Source organism: Trachypithecus francoisi, unplaced genomic scaffold, assembly GCF_009764315.1.
Source record: "Trachypithecus francoisi isolate TF-2019V2 unplaced genomic scaffold, Tfra_2.0 Lachesis_group3, whole genome shotgun sequence".
In the NCBI taxonomy this organism is placed as follows: Eukaryota; Metazoa; Chordata; class Mammalia; order Primates; family Cercopithecidae; genus Trachypithecus; species Trachypithecus francoisi.
In genome coordinates, this window is record NW_022681468.1 from 71111448 (window position 1) to 71132836 (window position 21389).

Here is a 21389-nt window from a genome sequence, read left to right on the forward strand (position 1 = left end):
TAACAGCATCTCTAGTCTTCCAGTTACTCAGTCCAAAATCCTTGACATCATCCTTAAAACTTTTTTTTCTCTCTTGTCATCCAACCCACTTAAACTCTCCTTTCAAAATATATGCCAGACCTAACCACTTCTCACCTTCCTCATCATTTCCAACCAGGTCCAGCCCTCATCATAGCGCTCTGGGTTACTGCAAAAACCTCCCAATCGCCAGGCACAGTGGCTCATGCCTGTAATCCCAAGCACTTTGGTAGGCCAAGGCAGGTGGATCATCAGACGTCAGGAGTTCAAGACCAGCCTGGCCAACGTGGTGAAACCCCCCTACTAAAAATACAAAAAATTAGCCGAGCATGGTGGTGGGTGCCTGTAATCCCAGCTATTCAGGAGGCTGAAGCAGGAGAATCACTTGAACTCAGAAGGCAGAGATTAGAGTGAGCCGAGATCATGCCACTGCACTGCAGCCTGGGTGACAAGAGCGAAACTCCATCTCAGAAGGTTAAAAAAAAAAAGCCTCCAAACCCACCTCTCTCTCCTTCCACCTTTCACCCTGCCCTGCATTCTACCTTCCACTCTCAAACATTTCAGAAAAAAAAAAAAAAATTATATCTACAGAGAGAGAAAAAGAAAGTACAAATGGGGTGAAATGTTTGGGGAACCTGAGGGAAGACCATACGAGAATTCTCTGTACTATTTTTGCAACTTTTCCATAAGTCTGGATTATTTTGAATTCAAGAGTTAAACAAAGGAGAAAAAAAAACAAAACTATCGCCCTTTGTGAATCCATCCTGTCTTTCCCCTGGCAACTTAAGGACGCTCTCAACTAAGCACATCTATTTTTTCATGAACCCTAAAAGAACCCTTGCCTAGTTTGGACTTTCTGTGCTTGGCAGAAGTGTGTGTGTGTGTGTGTGTGTGTGTGTGTGTATGTATTTCATATATATGTGTGTGTGTTGTGTATATATATAGAGAGGGAGAAATATATATGTGTGTATAAATATATATTGTATATTTACAATGGTTATATATATATGTGTGTGTGTGTGTGTACATATATTACATACCCCATAGCCTGTCCTTAACCAGTTCTAAACTTAGTGGGAAAAATACATACCTAAGCAGAGAATTTCAAAATAATATGATGAATATTTTGATACAGGAATGTGTTACTATGGAACACGCTGCTAAGACACAAAACCTCCTAGATAGGACAATGAATGAATGAAGTTTTGCACCTATAGTCACCCCCTCTGATATCCCCACAAACGTTTATAGTTATATGCATTTGCTTCCCCCAGGACCCCTGTTTCATAAGGGTTAGTCCTAGAGCCTTAGCAAGTTCCTACTACAACTGGCACACATGCCATTCAAGAAACAGTGGCTGAGTGAATGACGAGTTAAGAACCGTTTGTCAGCCAGTGCTCAGTAATACAACATGCACTGGTATGCAAATTATATTTTTGTTGAAAGCAAGGGCAGGATCACAAATTATCCTTCCAGAGAAAGCAAACCTCAAAAGCTTCTTTACCCTACTAAAGCACATTATAAGAAGCTCCCCTTATATAAAAGAAAACCTCCTCATTCGTTATCAATGGCATGTAAACCTAATAAGCCTCCGCCCCTGATGACATCTCTTTCATCCCCAGGGCTAGATAAAGGCGGTTCCGGAAACCCTGGTAGTTGTGAAGGTGGCTCCCAGCTCTGACAGTCTTGAACCCTGCGGGCACTGAGGTCAGACAGCAGAAGAACAACCGAGGGAAGCATCATCAGGCTTTGAATATGTTTGAACCAGAGAGAGCAAATAGGCTTCAACCAACTGAAGACACCAGATATTCACGGTGGCCACCTGAGGGGTTGTGCTCTTAAAAAACAAAACTTTAAATTAAAATTAAAAAATTAAAAAAGGAAGGGGTCAAGAATCCATCAGGTCTGACTGAGACGTGTATGAGTGACTAACACCCCATATGGCAAAAGTACTCCGGTGCGCTTTGGGTACTCACAGCTTCAGCAGTATTCAAAGGCGTGTGCTTCCCTAAGACTAAGCCACGGAAATAGCCCCAGCAACACTGCCAGGAGAAACGTCTAACATGGATTCAGCTAGAAATACAGTTGTCTTTCACAAATTAACACTGAATAAATCCTGACTTATTAGAGCCTGCAAGAATGACATTCTCAATGATAACGGTTATCACTACAATCCAAACATCTGCGATCCTGGAAGGAGGAACTGTGACAGCGCAGGCCACGTGTCCAGAATGCTTCCCAGACTTCCTGTTACAGAATAAAAGAAATGAAATCCCCCTAAGAATGTCTTCACTCACATTTAGCCAGTTGTTCCTTTGTGTGCATCTCTGTCCTAAAATGGCCATTCTTCCCCACAGCCTGAAGTCATATGCTCAAATAAACGAGACTCACATGAAGCCAGAAAGGTGCAGATGTGAGGAAACCAACACAACCAAAATGGGCTGGAGAGTATGGCCAGGAGGATGGTACTTCCCAGGAAGCAATTACTTCATCTTTGCCCATGAAGCAGGCAGTTGTCACTGTGCCCCAGGCCCACACCAGCCACTCAAAGTAGGTTCCAACCAAACTACCTCCAACAATCAACATAAATACACCACACGATTGGCTTCTGAAAGGACACCTTACAACCAACAAGAAACTGTAAGCACAACTTTGAAAAAGTGTGCAACTAAAAACCTTGGAAAGGGATAAACACTGCCACATTTTGACTCAAATACTGTTAGGTGGTAGCACTGCAATAATTCACTGAAACAAAAGAATGAATGAGGAATACGTTTATATAGGAATCAGAGGAAGCATGACTAATCATTTAAAGAAATAGGTCAAGAAACTGTTAGGTTCAAATGCTACCTTGAGACACTGTCAGGGCCTTAGGCAAATTCACTTCTCTTGGTCCTGTTTCTAGGTTCATCAAAAACCAGTTTTGGACTAGGGAATCTGTTGCTTCCCAAAGCCTTCCTTCTGTGATTCCAGCCCAGATTTTAGGACTGCTCTCCCACTTGGTATATGAAAGCACTTTCTATGTATAATAGCAAGAGTACATTTCAGTGTTGAATGCAGTTTGGGACCTACTCTATGAGGAAGAATATCATCATGTAACTTTAAGCATGATGATAAGGCGCACTCTAGATAAGGATATCACATAAAATGTGGCCATACACCTGTGCGTGCCTGGCAGGGAAATGGAGAAGTCTCATTTAATGAAGCCGGGGTGCCTGTTGCACCTGAACATCTTCAGTCCACATCAAGTTCACAACGTCCTTCTGACATCAAACCACATGTATCCCATACTTTTCCATACTTTCTACCCAAGATTAAAATATGCAGAGCACCGTGATAAAGACACCTCCATCCCCAGCATGTTGGCTCTTATTCTATAGAATTCCATACTTGAGGTGCAAAATGATCACCAGTCTGCAGCGGCAAGCAAGACCAGGCTCCATGGGGACAGCAGGCCCTGCAGCAGCCACCACTCCTGTCGCCACAGTCTGATGCAGCTGCAGAGAAGCTGTGGCTGAGGCCATTCACTTTGTGAGAGAGCCGCACAGGAGGGAAAAGGTAGGGAAGGTAGGGAAGAGAGCAATGTCAGGCCTCTGAGCCCAATCCAAGCCACCGCATCCCCTGTGACTTGCAGGTATACACTCAGATGGCCTGAAGTAACTGAATAATCACAAAAGAAGTGCAAATGCCCTGTCCCGCCTTAACTGATAACATTCTACCACAAAAGAAGTGAAAATGGCCGGTCCTTGCCTTAAGTGATGATATTCTCTTGTGAAATTCCTTTTCCTGGCTCATCCTGGCTCAAAAAGCTCCCCCACTGAGCACCTTGTGACCCCCACTCCTGCCCACCAGAGAACAACCCCCCTTTGACTGTAATTTTCCTTTACCTACCCAAACCCTATAAAACAGCCCCACCTTTATCTCCCTTCGCTGACTCTCTTTTTGGACTCAGCCTGCCTGTGCCCAGGTGATTAAAAAGCATTATTGCTCACACAAAGTCTGTTTGGTGGTCTCTTCACACAGACGCGCATGACAGGCAGGTGCAGAGCCAGGGAAGGACCTGTGATGAGAACAGAAAGGAATGCGCTTCCCTGTATGCACACTCAGATTTTATGACAATGTGGGCAGGGGGCTGATCTGCATGCCTGAGAACATTCCTCCAAGTTCTTTTGCTGATTTTCTAAATATTGGTGTAAAATCTTAACTCAGACAAATTTTTTTTTAAATCGCTTCAATCAACATCTTTGTCTGGTGCTCAGCATCAAGTCTACAGGATCATCTAGAAAACCAACTTTGGTTCTAAGGCTCACATCTTTCTATTTAGTCACAGTGATTTTACAAGGGAATGCACTTCTCATTCGCATCAAGAACACACACAACTACCATTAAAGAAATGCTTAATTTGCTTACATAATTTTTTAAACACCCAGATTTGAAATACAATAGAGGAGACAACTTTTTGATAGCTCTGCTTTCCAACTGTGAACTGCAGGTGGAGAAAATAACCTACCATGATTTCTAACCAGTCAACAACCTGTCTTCCCTGGCTGCAGTAGGAGCAACCTTTCTGAGCTCAGGATGAAAAAGATCCCAGCTGTTTAGGGGACAGATAGTCATCAGTTCTCAGCGGGCTTCCTGGGTCCCAAATCCCCATGTGATACGTGAGAGTAAAAAGCTGTCAATGACCAAGCATCTGAACACTTATCCCACCTCGCCATCTACTTCTCCTCCCATGCAAATTTAAAATTAATAAGCCTGCTATTAGAGAACAGAATTGGTGAGGCATCTGTCTTCCTAAAATTACGAATAATTACCAGCCCATAATGGCTTCTAATCAGATTTGAGTGGTCCCTTAGACAGGAAGCTGAAGTGCCTCAGCCCTAAACTGAGAAGAAAACAGAAACTGGAGTGCTCTAGGTATGATTTTTTTCCCCCTTGTTCTAACGTTGCTGTTCCAGAATCTCCTTCTACTGTGTTGTTTATAAAATGTATGAGAAACAGGGACATTTAAAGACCTGATAGAAATGGCAACTTTTTCTAGATACAAACTTTGTGAACATTATTTTCAGCTGCTGGGTTTTTTCTCCACAAACTGTGAGCCTGGAGTACATTTTCTCCCTCATGGTTACACATTCAGAGTCAGGGAAGGTGGCTTTAGCAGTAAAGAGGGGAGTGCAGTGAGAAGTGACCGGACACTGAGAAGGGCAGACAGGGACTCCACCTCGGTGGCCTGCAGCACTGCTGGGCCTCGGTCTTTGCTTTTCTTTTTTTCTTTTCTTTTTTTTTTTTTTGAGACGGAGTCTCGTTCTGTCGCCCAGGCTGGAGTGCAGTGGCCGGATCGCAGCTCACTGCAAGCTCCGCCTCCCAGGTTCACGCCATTCTCCTGGCTCAGCCTCCCGAGTAGCTGGGACTACAGGCGCCCGCCACCTCGCCAGGCTAGTTTTTTGTATTTTTTAGTAGATACGGGGTTTCACTGTGTTCGCCAGGATGGTCTCGGCCTCCCAAAGTGCTGGGATTACCACGCACTTTAGGCTTGAGCCACCACGCCTGGCCTGGCCTTTACTTTTCTATCTGTACAAGGGATCTAAAGGCCGTGATTCTAGGCCACGACAGCTCTTCATACACACATACGCAAACATCACACGCCTATGTGAAAAGCGGTGACACTTGGCTGATTTCCTGAAGAAGTTATCTTGTATCATTTCTACTCAAGTACTCCACCTCCTTCCAGACAAGTATCTGAGGATGAGGGGCTATCCCACAGCAATGTGTGTAACCTCTCCTGCTTATGATCCCTGTTCACATAGCATTTTCCAAAAGCATTTGGTGTGAAGTGACAGAAGAAAGAAGAATAAGGTTCTTTCAGCCCATTCATTCATTCATTCATTCATTCAACAAATGTTGACTAACTACCTATGTGCCAGGCACCGGTGATATAACAGGGAACATATATTTTTGTAGGTAGAGACAGACAACCAAAAAGTATGTTAAAGAGTGATCAATGCTGTAGAGGAAAATACACCAGGAAACAGGAAAGAAGAATACCCCTAGCCACCCTACACTGGGGTGACGCTAGCGTTACAAAATGGAAACAGCAGCCGGGTGCTGTGGCTCACACCTGTAATCTCAGCTCTTTGGGAGACTGAGGCAGGCAGATCACCTGAGTTCAGGAGTTCAAGATCACCCTGACCAACACGGTGAAACCCTGTCTCTACTAAAAACATAAAAATTAGCTGGACATGGTGGCACATGCCTGTAATCCCAGTTACTCAGGAAGCTGAGGCACAAGAATCCCTTGAACCTGGGAGGCAGAGGTTGGAGTGAGCCGAGTTCAGATCACACCACTGAACTCCAGCCTGGGTGATAGAGCAAGATTCTGTCTCCAAAAAAATAAAAAATAAAAATAAAATGTAAACAGAGAATAAGATACCAAAAGAAAGAACATGAACAATTAATTGTAACAAAAGCCTTTTAAGCTGATACTTTCCTTCCTGGATCCTTGTCCCTTACAAATGGAAAAAAAGGGCGGGTAGGGGGTAGCATCAAAATGATGTTTTAAGATGGCTTCGGGTTTCAGATGTCTGACAGCCATACTCATGTACTTCAAGGAAAAAGCTCTAGCTCTATAAGCCATCTGGGCAATGGTTTAATGTCTTTTTTTTTTATTTTGAGAGTTTTTCAAATATATGAAAACATGTGCGTTCATTTGGCTGCTCTGTGCCCACACACGTGCAAACTGTGCTAACAGGTTTTTCCATGTTTTGCTGAATTTGCCAGCTTGCCATAAACAGGCTTCCATGTCTTAATTGTCTACAAAGAGCACAAACACCCAAAAATGCAAATCAAGACAAGCTGTCCCTTCAACTGCTGCTGCCATGATGACAGTGAGCGACAATTGGCCAAATCAATACGCGGAGACTGAAGCTGTCCGGCAGAGAGGACAGGGTCGACTGCTTTTCCCATAACATTTAAAGAAACAAGCAGAAATGGCTCTCCACACAGGACAGACATGTCCTTTGTTCTTTGAATAAACACTGTCAATGCCCGAAATACTTTCTCCATCACACTATCTATATGGAATTCAAGTTCCTTCCAATACCATGAGTAACGCCAGTGATAGACTATGTTTAGCCATAATGATCCATTAGCATTCTTTTTCCTCTAAAATGTTGAAATAATAACATTGAGTGTGCACTCATGATGTGCCAAGCTCTGAGTTTGATCTCGTTTGGTTCTCGTTGAAATCCTGTAAGATCAGTACCATATTCTCTCATTTTTCATAGATGAGGAAACTAAGGCAGAGAAAGGCTAAGTAAGTTGTCCATGGTCACAGGTTATTTAGGAACTTTTCTCCAAACTTTCAAAAGTTAACTACTGCCACTATTACAAATAGGTTGTTGTTTGTTTGTTTTTGTGTTTTTTGAGACAAGGTCTTGCTCTGACCAGGCTGGAGTGCAGTGGTGTGATGATGGTTCACTGCAGCATCGACTTCCCTGGCTCAAGTGATCCTCGCACCTCAGCCTCTCCACTAGCTGGGATTACAGGCATGAGCTACCACATCTGGCTAATTTTTTAATTTTTATTTTTCCTAGGGATGGGGTTTCACCATGTTGCCCAGACTGGTTCCAAACTCTGGGCTCAAGAGATCCTCCCAGGTCAGCCTCCCAAAGTCCTGGGATTACAGGTGTAAGCCACTGTGCACAGCCCTACAAATGTGACTTATACAAAGTCAGAGCAGTGAGCAGGAAGAGAACAGAGACTTCAGCGAGTCTCCTGGCTGTTGCAACACCATATCCCTCCTCCATACCATAATGTATCTACACACACCAAGCTCCTAGATGTTGAAGGCAGGCCAGCTCAGAGATGGAACAGCAATCAAGAAAGAGAAGATGCAGACATGTGTATTGATTTCAGCTCGAGCGTGCCTCTCTGCCCTGCAGCTGCACAGGCAGAAACCAAGGGCCATGAGTCTGAGGCAGTGTGTTTGGTTCCTGGCAGGTAATCTTCTGGGAGACCATCCCATAAATTAGTGTTACACTTCTCAAAAAGGAAGTGTGACTTTTATAGAAAAATTGATTCCATTTGGGAGAAAGGCCTAATACAACCACAAAAGGATAATACATTCATACAACAACAAATTCAATTCATCTGTCACAAACTGAAATCCCAAAGCCCTCTGGGCACACAGCTGCTTTTCTGAGCTGAAATTCAACTCCAGTTGAGAAACAGGTCAACTTTTCTAAAAAGATTTCATTTTCACATGCCTTAAATAAAAATTCCTTCCCCTCACTTGTCATTTTCCAGATTTAATGGCTCTGCTGGCCTTCCTCTCATTTAGGCCATGAGCACTGACTGCATGTCTGCTATGGCCGGGACTCCAAGGGAGGCACCCTAGGGAACACAGATGACTGCAGCACAGCGACACCCTCAAGGAGCACACACGGGGAAGGAAAGCCTTCACACAGAAAAGAACTTGGCATCCATAGCCCGTCCCATTTCTAGAAAACAACGATGCTGAGTCAGTAACATTTACGGAACAGCCTGCAGTGTGGAGGCAGGCACGAGGGGGCTCCATGCGGGGAAGAGCACCTTCAGAAGGGGCATGCAAACAACGTGGAGGCAGGAGACGCCCCCACGCACAATGGCCAGCTTAGGGGCCTGCAGAAATGCCCATGCATCTGGGAGGAGGGAGAGAGGACAAGATACTTAAATGCTCCAAAATGAATAGAAGCCTCCCAAGAACCTCCCCTGAAATGGGGCAGGGATTTACAAAGACCAAATCGAGCATGTGCAGTTACCTGAGCATAGCACCACGAGACAGAGCCATTCGAGGAAGAAGTAGGGTCCCTAGAAGCCTGACCCTCTATTCCCAGCTCTGCGACTCATTCACCCTATGACCTTGGTGAAGGCTCTTAGCTTCTGTGAGCCACAAGAGAATCATGGGAAAACAGAATATATGAAAACTGCTCTGCCTTTTTCACAGAACTGCTGAGGGAATAAAATCAGATAATGGATTTTAAAATTCTCTGTGAATAACGAAGCAAAATACAAACATATGAAGTCATTCTTACCATTAATAACAGCACTGTAAAATTAAGAGCAGAGTTAAGACCACAGCATTTTCCACACCCTTACTCCCAAGAGAAACAGTAAGTCCAGCCGATGTATTTGGGCAACCCCAGTATCTAGGCTTCGAGAGCCTCAAACAGCTCATGAACTCTGACAGTATCATTCCAGCCCAGTGCTCATTAAGTTCTCCAAGACAGCCAACTGACATAAAATACTACAGCTTTTTCAGCTGGGCTTGAAGCCCTACAAGCTCACAGCACAGCTAAACAATGAAGAAGAGGTTTTGTGCCACTAGACTCAAAAGCTGGCTTTTGTAGATTCCCATAGAAAGAACATTCAGGCCGGGCGCGGTGGCTCAAGCCTGTAATCCCAGCACTTTGGGAGGCCGAGACGGGCGGATCACGAGGTCAGGAGATCGAGACCATCCTGGCTAACACAGTGAAACCCCGTCTCTACTAAAAATACAAAAACTAGCCGGGCGAGGTGGCGGGCGCCTGTAGTCCCAGCTACTCGGGAGGCTGAGGCAGGAGAATGGCGTAAACCGGGAGGCGGAGCTTGCAGTGAGCTGAGATCCGGCCACTGCACTCCAGTCCGGGCGACAGAGGGAGACTCCATCTCAAAAAAAAAAAAAAGAAAGAACATTCAAGGCCAGGTGTGGCGGATCACGCTTGTAATCCAGCACTTTGGGAAGCCGAGGCAGGAGGAGCACCTGAGGTCAGAAGTTCAAGAACAGAGGGCTGGGCGCGGTGGCTCAAGCCTGTAATCCAGCACTTTGGGAGGCCGAGACGGGCGGATCACGAGGTCAGGAGATCGAGACCATCCTGGCTAACACAGTGAAACCCCGTCTCTACTAAAAATACAAAAACTAGCCGGGCGAGGTGGCGGGCGCCTGTAGTCCCAGCTACTCGGGAGGCTGAGGCAGGAGAATGGCGTAAACCCGGGAGGCGGAGCTTGCAGTGAGCTGAGATCCGGCCACTGCACTCCAGTCCGGGCGACAGAGGGAGACTCCATCTCAAAAAAAAAAAAAGAAAGAACATTCAAGGCCAGGTGTGGCGGATCACGCTTGTAATCCCAGCACTTTGGGAAGCCGAGGCAGGAGGAGCACCTGAGGTCAGAAGTTCAAGAACAGAGGGCTGGGCGCGGTGGCTCAAGCCTGTAATCCCAGCACTTTGGGAGGCCGAGGCGGGCAGATCATGAGGTCAGGAGATCGAGACCATCCTGGCTAACATGGTGAAACCCCGTCTCTACTAAAAAAAAATACAAAAAACTAGCTGGGCGAGGTGGCGGGCGCCTGTAGTCCCAGCTACTTGGGAGGCTGAGCCAGGAGAATGGCGTAAGCCTGGGAGGCGGAGCTTGCAGTGAGCTGAGATCCGGCCACTGCACTCCAGCCCGGGCGACAGAGGGAGACTCCATCTCAAAAAAAAAAAAAAAAAAAAGAACAGCCTGGCCAATATGGCGAAGCCCCATCTGTACTAAAAATACAAAAATTAGCCGGACATGCTGGCAGGCACCTGTAATCCCAGCTACTCAGGAGGCTGAGGCAGGAAAATCACTTGAACTCAGGAGGCCGAGGTTGCAGTGAGCTGAGATCATGCCACTGCACTCCAGCCTGGGCAACAAAAGCGAAACTCCATCTCAAAGAAAAAAAAAAAAAGAAAGAGCATTCTTTTTTGTTGATGTTAAATTTCCTGTGCTTAACACAGAGAAATCATACAACACTGAAATCCTGAAAAACATATCATAAAAAGCATTTAGTGACTGAAAAGACATTCAGTATAACCTATAACAGTGACTTCTCCTCCTCTGTCCAGCCAGCTCCACTAACGCTGTGAACCTTAACAATGCTTTCACTAAAACAGAGGAAAATTAAGAGGACCGCTTACCCCACTCAGCTGACAGCTAAACCAGTGCTTCTCCCCGGGCTCACTAAAGATGACCTTTACCCAAAACCAGGCTGCAACAAACCTGTAACTGTTGACTAACAATTTCAAAATTCCCATATTCTTTATTTACTCCTAAGGAAGATGAACTGAAGCCAGGTGTCTCCAAGTCAGAACCAACAGAAGCCTTAAACATCAGATGGCCCATCCCCTTCTTTGACAACTGGGGGATCTAAAGCTGAGCTTATGGAAGAAAACAGCCTGTTTAGTAACAAAGCGAAAACCAAAGCCTAGTCACCTAACCTCTGGTCCAGAACTCCTGCAACAATCCAGGACCTGTATAGGATGAGTCTCCCTAACCAGAAACTCCAAAATCCACAACTTTTTGAGTGCTGACGTGACGCTCAACAAAATGATCATTGGAGCAGCTCAGATTCTGGATTTTTGAATTCAGGATGCTCAACCAGCAAGTATAATACAAATATTCAAAAATCCAAAAATGTAAAAAAATCTGAGACACTTCTGGTTCCAAGCACTTTAAATGAGGGATATTCAACCTGCATTTTTTTTCCCCTCTAATGAAGGAAATTAAAAACAAAGCCTGAGCAAAGTCATTCAATCCATACTAAAGTCATTCAATAGTTTAATTAGTACCCATTTAAAGTTAAGTGCTACCCACAGATATTCAAAAGGGTGAACACATACATGCCTATAATCCCAGAATTTTGGAAGGCCGAGGCGGGAGGATCATCTGATGTCAGGAGTTCAAGACCAGCCCGGCCAGCATGGTGAAACTCCATCTCTACTGAAAATGCAAAAATTAGTTGGGTGTGGTGGTGCACACCTGTTATCCCAGCTACGTAGGAGGCTGAGGCACGAGAATTGCTTCAACCTGGGGGGAGCACATTGCAGTGAGCCAAGATCACACCACTGTACTCCAGCCTGGACAACACAGCAAGACTCTCTCAAAAAAAAAAAAAAGAAAAAAGAAAATTAATTTAAATTGTGTTTTCAAATGGAGCCCATGGTCCCAGAACACAAGCCCTGGTCTATGCTCCAAGGGCACACAGGGTGCCCCTTTATCTTAATACTCACTATATTCCATGGCAGCCATTGGCACGTGTCTGTCCATCGCACTAGACTTCCTGCGCATGAGGCAGGAATCTCATATTATTACCTTTCTGTTCCCACTGTCTGGCCTAGAAGACACTCAGTAAATGATTACTGAACTAAGTTAGTTACTAAGACATGTTAAACTTGTATTAAGAAAATTGATTTAATAAGTTTGCCAATGCAGCATTCATACCACACAGCTTAAATCTCAACCCACGGATTTATCTTGTGTTCTGCTAGATTATCACCTATTCACATTCAGGAGGCACCTAGTATGTGCTAGGCATTACTAATTGCTGGGGACCTAGCAGTGACAAAACAACATTCCTTGTTCAAAGAGAAGTTCTAGTATAAAGAGGAATAGAAGGAACAGGCTAGATTGATGACAGAGCTAAGAAAAGGACAGGATGCCATGGGAAGCACCTGGTCTTGTCTGGATGGTACATAGTTAATGAAGTCTGAGTGCTTCGTATAACATAATATCATCTCCTCCAAAGAAGCAAATGAAGCTTTGATTCCCCAGTACCAGAAGTCACCATAAAGGTGCGTACAGCCACATGGTTAGTTTAGGAAGTGAAACCAAACAAAGCTCCAACTTCCAGAGTCAACGGTCCAATTATGAAATCCTCTGGCTACGTTCAATTGAAATTCAAGGTATTCAAGAGGCCAATATTTAAGTGATAAATTAACTCAACCACTTAAAACTAAAGTAGTCTTTGGTTCAAGGGGTAAGGGTATAGTACCTTTTACAAATTTATTAACTCAATATTTACATTTAAATATGATGATGATGGTGTAATAATAACTTTACTGAGTAGTTGCTATATGTTAGGCACCAAACTGAGCACTTTACACACACATTTGCATGATCCTGTGAGATGATAATGACCCCTTGTCATCCCATTTCATAGATGAAAGTCAGGTTTATATAAGCTTAAAAACTTGTCCCAAATGACACAGCTGGTTAGCAAAACCCAGGCAGCCTGACTCCATAGGCCTTGCTTAAAGAAGTAATATTTTGGTGGAGCAAGATGGCCGAATAGGAACAGCTCCAGTCTCCAACTCCCGGCGCGAGTGACACAGAAGACCGGTGATTTCTGCATTTTCAACTGAGGTACTGGGGTCATCTCACTAGGGAGTGCCAGACAATCCGTGCTGGTCAGCTGCTGCAGCCCGACCAGCGAGAGCTGAAGCAGGGCGAGGTATTGCCTCACCTGGGAAGTGCAAGGGGGAAGGGAATCCCTTTTCCTAGCCAGGGGAATGGAGACACACAACACCTGGAAAATCGGGTAACTCCCACCCCAATACTGCACTTTAAGCAAACAGGCACACCAGAAGATTATACCCACACCTGGCCAAGAGGGTCCCATGGCCACAGAGCCTCCCTCATTTCTAGCACAGCAGTCTGCGATCTAACCGCAAGGCTGCAGCGAGGCTGGGGGAGGGGTGCCCACCATTGCTGAGGCTTAAGTAGGTAAACAAAGCCGCTGGGAAGCTCAAACTGGGTGGAGCTCACAGCAGCTCAAGGAAACCTGCCTGTCTCTGTAGACTCCACCTCTGGGGACAGGGCACAGTTAACAACAACAACAACAAAAGCAGCAGAAACCTTTGCAGATGCAAATGACTCTGTCTGACAGCTTTGAAGAGAGCAGTGGATCTCTCAACATGGAGGTTGAGATCTGAGAAGGGACAGACTGCCTGCTCAAGTGGGTCCCTGACCCCTGAGTAGCCTAACTGGGAGACATCCCCCACTAGGGGCAGTCTGACACCCCACACCTTACAGGGTGGAGTACACCCCTGAGAGGAAGCTTCCAAAGGAAGAATCAGACAGGTACACTCGCTGTTCAGCAATATTCTATCTTCTGCAACCTCTGCTGCTGATACCCAGGCAAACAGGGTCTGGAGTAGACATCAAGCAATCTCCAACAGACCTACAGCTGAGGGTCCTGACTGTTAGAAGGAAAACTATCAAACAGGAAGGACACCTATACCAAAACCCCATCAGTACGTCACCATCATCAAAGACCAGAGGCAGATAAAACCACAAAGATGGGGAAAAAGCAGGGCAGAAAAGCTGGAAATTCAAAAAATAAGAGCACATCTCCCCCTGCAAAGGAGCGCAGCCCAACGCCAGCAACGGATCAAAGCTGGTCAGAGAATGACTTTGACGAGATGAGAGAAGAAGGCTTCAGTCCATCAAACTTCTCAGAGCTAAAGGAGGAATTACGTACCCAGCGCAAAGAAACTAAAAATCTTGAAAAAAGAGTGGAAGAATTGATAGCTAGAATAATTAATGCAGAGAAGGTCATAAACGAAATGACAGAGATGAAAACCATGACACGAGAAATATGTGACAAATCCACAAGCTTCAGTAACCAACTCGATCAACTGGAAGAAAGAGTATCAGCGATTGAGGATCAAATGAATGAAATGAAGCGAGAAGAGAAACCAAAAGAAAAAAGGAGAAAAAGAAATGAACAAAGCCTGCAAGAAGTATGGGATTATGTAAAAAGACCAAATCTACGTCTGATTGGGGTGCCTGAAAGTGAGGGGGAAAATGGAACCAAGTTGGAAAACACTCTTCAGGATATCATCCAGGAGAACTTCCCCAATCTAGTAGGGCAGGCCAACATTCAAATTCAGGAAATACAGAGAACGCCACAAAGATACTCCTTGAGAAGAGCAACTCCAAGACACACAATTGCCAGATTCACCAAAGTTGCAATGAAGGAAAAAATCTTAAGGGCAGCCAGAGAGAAAGGTCAGGTTACCCACAAAGGGAAGCCCATCAGACTAACAGCAGATCTCTCAACAGAAACTCTACAAGCCAGAAGAGAGTGGGGGCCAATGTTCAACATTCTTAGAGAAAAGAATTTTCAACCCAGAATTTCATATCCAGCCAAACTAAGTTTCATAAGTGAAGGAGAAATAAAATCCTTTACAGATAAGCAAAGGCTTAGAGATTTTGTCACCACCAGGCCTGCCTTACAAGAGACCCTGAAGGAAGCCCTAAACATGGAAAGGAACAACCGGTACCAGCCATTGCAAAAACATGCCAAAATGTAAAGTCCATCGAGGCTAGGAAGAAACTGCATCAACTAACGAGCAAAATAACCAGTTAATATCATAATGACAGGATCAAGTTCACACATAACAATATTAACCTTAAATGTCAATGGACTAAATGCTCCAATTAAAAGACACAGACTGGCAAACTGGATAAAGAGTCAAGACCCATCAGTCTGCTGTATTCAGGAGACCCATCTCACATGCAGAGACATACATAGGCTCAAAATAAAGGGATGGAGGAAGATCTACCAAGCAAATGGAGAACAAAAAAAAGCAGGGGTTGCAATCCTAGTCTCTGATAAAATAGACTTTAAACCCTCAAAGATCAAAAGAGACAAAGAAGGCCATTTCATAATGGTAAAGGGATCAATTCAACAGGAAGAGCTAACTATCCTAAATATATATGCACCCAATACAGGAGCACCCAAATTCATAAAGCAAGTCCTTAGAGACTTACAAAGAGACTTAGACTCCCATACAATAATATTGGGAGACTTCAACACTCCACTGTCAACATTAGACAGATCAACGAGACAGAAAGTTAACAAGGATATCCAGGATTTGAACTCATCTCTGCACCAAGCGGACCTAATAGACATCTATAGAACTCTCCACCCCAAATCAACAGAATATACATTCTTCTCAGCACCACATCACACTTATTCCAAAATTGACCACATAATTGGAAGTAAAGCACTCCTTAGCAAATGTAAAAGAACAGAAGTTATAACAAACTGTCTCTCAGACTAGAACTCAGGACTAAGAAACTCAATCAAAACCGCTCAACTACATGGAAACTGAAAAACCTGCTCCTGAGTGACTACTGGGTACATAACGAAATGAAGGCAGAAATAAAGATGTTCTTTGAAACCAATGAGAACAAAGATACAACATACCAGAATCTCTGGGACACATTTAAAGCAGTGTGTAGAGGGAAATTTATAGCACTAAATGCCCACAAGAGAAAGCAGGAAAGATCTAAAATTGACACTCTAACATCACAATTAAAAGAACTAGAGAGGCAAGAGCAAACTCATTCAAAAGCTAGCAGAAGGCAAGAAATAACTAAGATCAGAGCAGAACTGAAGGAGATAGAGACACAAAAAACCCTCCAAAAAAATCAATGAATCCAGGAGTTGGTTTTTTGAAAAAATCAACAAAATTGACAGACTGCTAGCAAGACTAATAAAGAAGAAACGAGAGAAGAATCAAATAGATGCAATAAAAAATGATAAAGGGGATATCACCACGGACCCCACAGAAATACAAACTACCATCAGAGACTACTATAAACACCTCTATGCAAATAAACTAGAAAATCTGGAAGAAATGGATAATTTCCTGGACACTTACACTCTCCCAAGACTAAACCAGGAAGAAGTTGAATCCCTGAATAGACCAATAGCAGGCTCTGAAATTGAGGCAATAATTAATAGCCTACAACCAAAAAAAGTCCAGGACCAGATGGATTCACAGCTGAATTCTACCAGAGGTACAAGGAGGAGCTGGTGCCATTCCTTCTGAAACTATTCCAATCAATAGAAAAAGAGGAATCCTCCCTAACTCATTTAATGAGGCCAACAACATCATCCTGATACCAAAGCCTGGCAGAGACACAACAAAAAAAGAAAATTTTAGACCAATATCCCTGATGAACATCCATGCAAAAATCCTCAATAAAATACTGGCAAACCGGATTCAGCTGCACACCAAAAAGCTTATCCACCATGATCAAGTGGGCTTCATCCCTGGGATGCAAGGCTGGTTCAACATTCGCAAATCAATAAACGTAATCCAGCATATAAACAGAACCAAGGACAAGAACCACATGATTATCTCAATAGATGCAGAAAAGGCTTTTGACAAAATTCAACAGCCCTTCATGCTAAAAACGCTCAATAAGTTCGGTATTGATGGAACGTACCTCAAAATAATAAGAGCTATTTATGACAGACCCACAGCTAATATCATACTGAATGGGCAAAAACTGGAAAAATTCCCTTTGAAAACTGGCACAAGACAGGGATGCCCTCTCTCACCACTCCTATTCAACATAGTGTTGGAAGTTCTGGCTAGGGCAATCAGGCAAGAGAAAGAAATCAAGGGTATCCAGTTAGGAAAAGAAGAAGTCAAATTGTCCCTGTTTGCAGATGACATGATTGTATATTTAGAAAACCCCATTGTCTCAGCCCAAAATCTCCTTAAGCTGATAAGCAACTTCAGCAAAGTCTCAGGATACAAAATTAATGTGCAAAAATCACAAGCATTCTTATACACCAGTAACAGACAAACAGAGAGCCAAATCAGGAATGAACTTCCATTCACAATTGCTTCAAAGAGAATAAAATACCTAGGAATCCAACTTACAAGGGATGTAAAGGACCTCTTCAAGGAGAACTACAAACCACTGCTCAGTGAAATCAAAGAGGACACAAACAAATGGAAGAACATACCATGCTCATAGATAGGAAGAATCAATATCATGATAATGGCCATACTGCCCAAGGTTATTTATAGATTCAATGCCATCCCCATCAAGCTACCAATGAGTTTCTTCACAGAATTGGAAAAAACTGCTTTAAAGTTCATATGGAACCAAAAAAAGCCCACATTGTCAAGACAATCTTAAGTCAAAAGAACAAAGCGGGAGGCATCACGCTACCTGACTTCAAACTATACTACTAGGCTACAGTAACCAAAACAGCATGGTACTGGTACCAAAACAGAGATATAGACCAATGGAACAGAACAGAGTCCTCAGAAATAATACCACACACCTACAGCCATCTGATCTTTGACAAACCTGAGAGAAACAAGAAATGGGGAAAGGATTCCCTATTTAATAAATGGTGCTAGGAAAACTGGCTAGCCATAAGTAGAAAGCTGAAACTGGATCCTTTCCTTACTCCTTATACGAAAATTAATTCAAGATGGATTAGAGACTTAAATGTGAGACCTAATACCATAAAAACCCTAGAAGAAAACCTCGGTAGTACCATTCAGGACATAGGCATGGGCAAGGACCTCATGTCTAAATCACCAAAAGCAATGGCAGCAAAAGCCAAAATTGACAAATGGGATCTAATTAAACTAAAGAGCTTCTGCACAGCAAAAGAAACTACCATCAGAGTGAACAGGCAACCTACAGAATGGGAGAAAATTTTTGCAATCTACTCATCTGACAAAGGGCTAATATCTAGAACCTACAAAGAACTCAAACAAATTTACAAGAAAAAAACAAACAACCCCATCAAAAAGTGGGCAAAGGATATGAACAGACATTTCTCAAAAGAAGACATTCATACAGCCAACAGACACATGAAAACATGCTCATCATCGCTCGCCATCAGAGCAATGCAAATCAAAACCACAATGAGATACCATCTCACACCAGTTAGAATGGCAATCATTAAGAAGTCAGGAAACAACAGGTGTTGGAGAGGATGTGGAGAAATAGGAACACTTTTACACTGTTGGTGGGATTGTAAACTAGTTCAACCATTATGGAAAACAGTATGGCGATTCCTCAAGGATCTAGAACTAGATGTACCATATGACCCAGCCATCCTACTACTGGGTATATACCCAAAGGATCATAAATCATGCTGCTATAAAGACACATGCACACGTATGCTTATTGCAGCACTATTCACAATAGCAAAGACTTGGAATCAACCCAAATGTCCATCTGTCACAGACTGGATTAAGAAAATGTGGCACATATACACCATGGAATATTATGCAGCCATAAAAAAGGATGAGTTTGCGTCCTTTGTAGGGACATGGATGCAGCTGGAAACCATCATTCTTAGCAAACTATCACAAGAAGAGAAAACCAAACACCACATGTTCTCACTCAAAGGTGGGAACTGAACAATGAGATCACCTGGACTCGGGAAGGGGGACATCACACATGGGGGCCTATCATGGGGAGGGGGGAGGGATTGCATTGGGAGTTATACCTGATATAAATGACGAATTGATGGGTGCTGACGAGTTGATGGGTGCAGCACACCAACATGGCACAAGTATACATATGTAACAAACCTGCACGTTATGCACATGTACCCCAGAACTTAAAGTATAATAAAAAAAAAGAAGAAGTAATATTTATAAACTGTCCAGCAGAGAGGTGATACAAACAAGAGTTCAATAAATGCCTAAAGAGTACTTCATACCCAAAATCGTTTCCCGCCAATCAAACTTGACTTACTCTGGTTCTGCATAACCAACTGTCAAATTATTGTTCCATGAAGAAACGTTGGAATGGGTAGAGATCAGAACAGACTGAATAACTGGTAAATATACTTCATGGCAGGTAATAACAGGATGTGACATTTGGCTATTTCCACATTTGTTTGTATAACATTTTTTTCACAGTTCTAAAGCACAAGAACCATTCTAAACTGGTGAAAGCATAAGGCACATCTATGATCCAGGCCTCCAACTCGCTGTGGATCAGTGGTTCTCAACCTTTACGGTATATCCGAACCACCTGGGGGTTTTTAACAGCCCTATAGCTGCCCAGGCTCTATTCTTGCAGATTCTATTTCAACTGGTCTGGAGTAAGCACGCATGCTTTTTTCACAGCCCCACAGATGCAGCTAGGTTTGCAAACCACTGTCCAAGATGCTCTCACACTTCCGCTCAGTTCAACACACACTCACTGAGATTCTAAGCACTACGAATCGGGCTAAGTTAACAAGTCAGACTCCACTCCCTAATAATATTGGCAAAGAAACCAATATCAGAGATTTATTCCAGTCCAAACCAAATAAATTGCTGGGTGAAAAAAATGCCCTGGCATAGTTTGCCATACAAAACAACTTCCTGTATCTTCCCGGTCAGTAGCCTAGAGACTGACTCTGAGCCATGAGAATTCAGAACCAGGGGAAAATGCCAGTCTGAGGCATCTGCCACACTCCTAGCACACCCCCAAAAGTGCCCAGCTACATTTCACATCCACTGTCCTAACAGGTGTCGAAATAGGGAAGAGCAGTGCAATACAGAAAACAGAGCCTGCTGGGCATCAAAAGGCTGGGGAATTCCAGTCCTAGCCCTGCTACCAATCGGTCTGGTCACTTCTCTCTGGTCCTGGTGTGGCCAACAGTTACGCGAGAGGGTGAGGTTTAAAAACACAGATGTCAGGCAAGCTCCAACATCCAAAATACATAGAAATTAAAAAGCATTAAGGTGATATCAAGGAATGTATGCCATCAACCAAAAAAGTCACTGAAGTACTCCTTTTTCCATTCTTAAGAAATCAAAAGTGGAAGCAGAAAATTGAGCAATCAGCCTACCAAGTTGACTGGGGCAACAGAATACACTCACGGATTCTGCTCACAACAGCGGGGGTGCAGACCAACAGGAGAACTGCAGAGCGTCCCTCCCTCCTCTGTCCACCCATGCCACCAGCACGTGAGTGCGTCCACATGCAGCGCCCAGTCTCCTGTTCCACTGATGCCAGCGTCCACTCACCACAAGCCTATTAAGTGCCACATGTGCTATGATGCTCCCTCATCTCATCCCCATAGACATCCCTGCTGGAGGTGAGTATGTGATAGACAAAAATCACAGAGGCCTAGGGAGGTTGAGACCCGCATTCCCACTGTGGTGAGGGTGTGCTTGAGAGGGACCCCACGACTGGGCCCTCCATGCCGCTCTCCTCAGTAATCACTCCCAGACCACAGCAATGAGGGGGAATTTTCTTCCTCTCACTATTTTCAGCCCCTTGGCTGACCCAGCATTCCCCAGAAAGCTATGAAGTCCTGGCAGCTCTGAGGCCACAAAGCCATAAACGCACAGGACACACAGCCCATCTGTCTCTAATGGGTCTTTTACTTGTCATGCTGGTCATTTCTAAGAGCAGATGGCTTAAGAAAGACATGGCAAGTTACCACGAAATGACCCCTCCACTCCTCCCTGGGGGAAGGCTGACTAGCGAGCAGTCAGGCCGGCATTCTTCCCCCACTCCCTGCATTCCTGTCCCCAAGGAGCCACAGACAATCCCAACAAATACAGGCAGGAGACAGCCGCCTCCTTCCTACAGCTGGAGGGGGGAAGGGTCCTCTCAGGCCTTTCTAACTGCATGAAAACCAAACTGTGAGCTGTACTGACCCGGGCCTCACCCATGTTGCAGGCATGTACAACACAGGTGCCCAGTGGTATCATCAGGCAGAACTACGAATGTGCTTTCCATCGTTTTCATACAATGATTCCAGAACCGCTATCCACACAGCT